Raw genomic sequence first — 3671 nt, 5'->3', positions numbered from 1 at the left:
AGAGAGAGAGAGAGAGAGAGAGAGAGAGAGAGAGAGAGAGAGAGAGAGAGAGAGAGAGAGAATGAGGAGGGGGGAGGGGAAGTGGGAGCGAGAGGGAAGGAGGGAGGGAATGCGAACATAATATGGTTAATAAAATAAAGCATAAAATAATATAGAAGATAGAACAAAATTACAGAGAAATGATAAAAGATAAAATTCTTGATAAAACAGAAACCAAAACATATTAAGAAAAATTTACAGACATAATAAATTAAAATTAAAAACATACTGGTTGTTTATAGATTTCTACTAATAAAAATAACCCACAGAGCACTGGAAAAAAATCAATAAATAATAATGGTAGATATTATTACAATATTATTCAAGTTAATTAAATATTAGTACAAGTCGATTACTATTGCTATTATTATGTGAGCTATAGAAATAGGAAGATATGATGATACTTGCTTTGGTGAAAATATACTGATTGAATGAGATCAACATGAAGTCAGGTAGGCGATCGCAATAAGATGATGTAGATTGAAGTGAAATAAATTATATATAGATAGACAATCTGATAGGTTAAGAGAAAGAAATACAATGATACACTGCACACACTCTACTAAGTAAGTTAAACTGACACTGTTATCTATAATCCAAAGAGGTTGCCACTGCAGTAGGTAGGAATTACTCCTGTTAGCAATAACTTATAGATTTTTAGACTATTGATACGTTTGCAGAAATTCAATGGTGCATATAAGGTTGTGAGGGTAAAATGAATGGATGAAGGTAATTAAGGAGAGGGAAGTGATTTTTATCAAATCGAGGTAATGGATCAAAACTTGACTGTTAGCAAAGAACCTTTACACTAACATAACCTTGACAACTAACAGAACCAGTCCAAGCAAAATGGAAATTAATGTTTACCTATGGAAAGTATCAACACGCCAAATTGACTTAACGTGACGAAACCTGCCTTCCAGTTCACGTTTACAATCACCCAATAACAAACAAATACAATAAAATACTCATTTTGGTGGAACTAAGCAATTATTGGGTGATCAAATATATCAGAACAATAGTGACATAAATTTAAGGAAAATGACCCAAATAAAACAGCATGCATTTAAAAACAAACATAGTTTTGATTTTGATAACGGAACGATTTTATTCGGAGGAAATAATATTTTTAAAAGAAATATAACAGCCATTTATTAATCATAAAACATTAATTATACAGTTAGTTATGGATCAGACACGAGAAATTTAAACCAGCATTAGGCAGAGATCATACATAAAATTGATTTATGATGACTATAGTTGAACTTTAGATAGTTAATTTTACTAAATTTTATAGGATTTTTACTAACAAAATAGGCAAAAAATGTAATGTGAAATAAATTGACAATATACCATAGAAATTGTACCTTTATAGTATATAGTAAAACGGTTAATTGATTGCTTTGTACGATTCATCTTTGGGGTCCCCAGGGACGCCTCTGTCACCCGATTTTATGAAGAGTTGAAGTGGCTGTACCCCTCCTTCCGTCGTAAATATTACCTTGTTTCCTTCCTCTACCAAGTTATCCAATCCTGCCGTCCATCGTAAATCTCTGAAATCTTTCAATTTAAATCCTCAGTCCATTCTCGTAATACTCACTCACGGCCTTCAGACTTATATGTAACTGCCCATCGAACCGCAGCCTTTGGTAGATCTTTCCTCATCCGTTCCTCTTCCCTATAAAATTCTATTCTCTCCTTTATTCGTAGTTCTAACACCCTTCCAATCTTCAAATCCCGTATCTTCGACTACCTTCGTCCACCCAGTTCCGAAACAATAACAATTGAAAGTTTCAAATATGTTTCAAAAAAAGTTCCTATCTTATTTATTCTCTGTATTTTGTGTTTCAGAATTTCATTCATATTTGTAAACATGTATATTAGCAGAAATTGTACCTTTTCATTTATTATTTTTAGTTTAATTGTATTTTATTTGATTTTTTACTTTTTATTTATTATCAGCAGTTAGTCACCTTATGCTTTATGATATGACATATGGTTTTATTTTATTTGTTCTATTCTTATTTTATATATTCTGTTAATTATTCTTGTTCATTTTTAACTTTTCAAATTCATTATTTTATTATATTTTATGACGTTTTATAATTTCATTTTTATTTTGTATTGTACTCAACGGCTCTAAAGCCTGATTTTGATGCTTGTATATTATTATAAGGAATCAATCCTAGAATAAATAAATATTATTATTATTATACCTAACCTGGTTGTTGAGGTAGGTTATATAATGGCGTTGTGTTAAGTTAATGACAGTAAAATACAAATTTTGTGAAGGATCGAAGGAGAAGCAGTGCTCAAGAATTGAGTGTTGCGTCTGTCAGAATGAAGGCGTTCCGTTTCTGTCGACTTACTCAATCTCAAAGAAATATTTTCTATTTATTTTTTCTATCTAGTTCTTCTATTTTCTATCTTATTCTAAAGTAGTCGCTTTCTTCTTTTATAAGAATAGAGGTTTTACATACTCATGAGGAAGAGGGAGAGGAAGAGGGAGAGGAAGAGTGAGAGGGAGAGGGAGAGGGAGAGAAAGAGAGATAGATAGATAGATAGATAGAGAGAGAGAGAGAGAGAGAGAGAGAGAGGGAGAAAGGGAGGGAGAGAGGGCGGGAGGGAGGTAGTGAGCGAGGGAGGGAGGGAGCGAGGAGGGAGGAGAGAGGGAGAGAGGGAGAGAGGGAGGGAGAGAGAGAGAGTGTGAGAGAGAGAGAGATAGAGAGAGAGAGAGAGAGAGAGAGAGAGAGAGAGAGAGAGAGAGAGAGAGAACGAGAAGAAGACTTCTTTGATAGATAACAATAAAAGGAAAATTTAATAAGAAAATAAATGAAAATTAAAATATACTAATTGCATATAGAATACTAAAAAATAAAACTACCCTAAAGAGGTCCGGATAAAAACATTAATAAGTAACAATGGTAGATTTAAGTGGTGATTATTGGTTTTAATTAATATTGGTACAAGTTAATTACTATTAAATTGTGAATTATAGGAACAGAAAGATATATATAAAGAAAAGGTGAGAGACTTGCAGAGGTGAAAATGTAGATTGATGAGGATTAAAGTTTCTTTCTTTCACTTATCCGCACAAATTAATTCCACAAAAGCACCGCTGTGGGCTACAGTAGACTTAAGAATTTTGTAACTATTCAACTGCAGATTTAATTCAATAAATATTTGGAAGATTAAACTGATTTTCTCATAAATAAAATTAAATATTTTGGAGAATAATTAGTCCTTAAAGTCTTAAAAATGAAAAATGTATTATATGTATATATATAGTTGACCGTTAAAACATAAATATAAGAACAAATAGTTTATAACTATTTTAATGTTCGACGTTTCGCCCCACTTTGCAAGGCTTCATCAGGGCTAAAAAGATACAAAAAAAACCTGAGAATATTACAATAATAAGATACAATAAAGTAATATTGATACTATTATATGTCTTCCTTCCTTTTATTTATATGTAAATTCTTATCACTTTATTTTTATATAATATTTATCCTAGCTTAAATTACCTTATTGTTGTAATATTCTCATTTTTTTTTGTATATTTTTAGCCCTGATGAAGCCCTGCAAAGTGGGGCGAAACGTCAGACATTAAAACAGTTATAAACTATTTG

The sequence above is a fragment of the Halyomorpha halys genome, unplaced genomic scaffold, assembly GCF_000696795.3.
Source record: "Halyomorpha halys isolate HHAL.00 unplaced genomic scaffold, Hhal_1.1 Scaffold36.1, whole genome shotgun sequence".
In the NCBI taxonomy this organism is placed as follows: domain Eukaryota; kingdom Metazoa; phylum Arthropoda; class Insecta; order Hemiptera; family Pentatomidae; genus Halyomorpha; species Halyomorpha halys.
The sequence above is the reverse complement of the archived record's forward strand: the minus strand, read 5'-3'. Positions refer to the sequence as shown.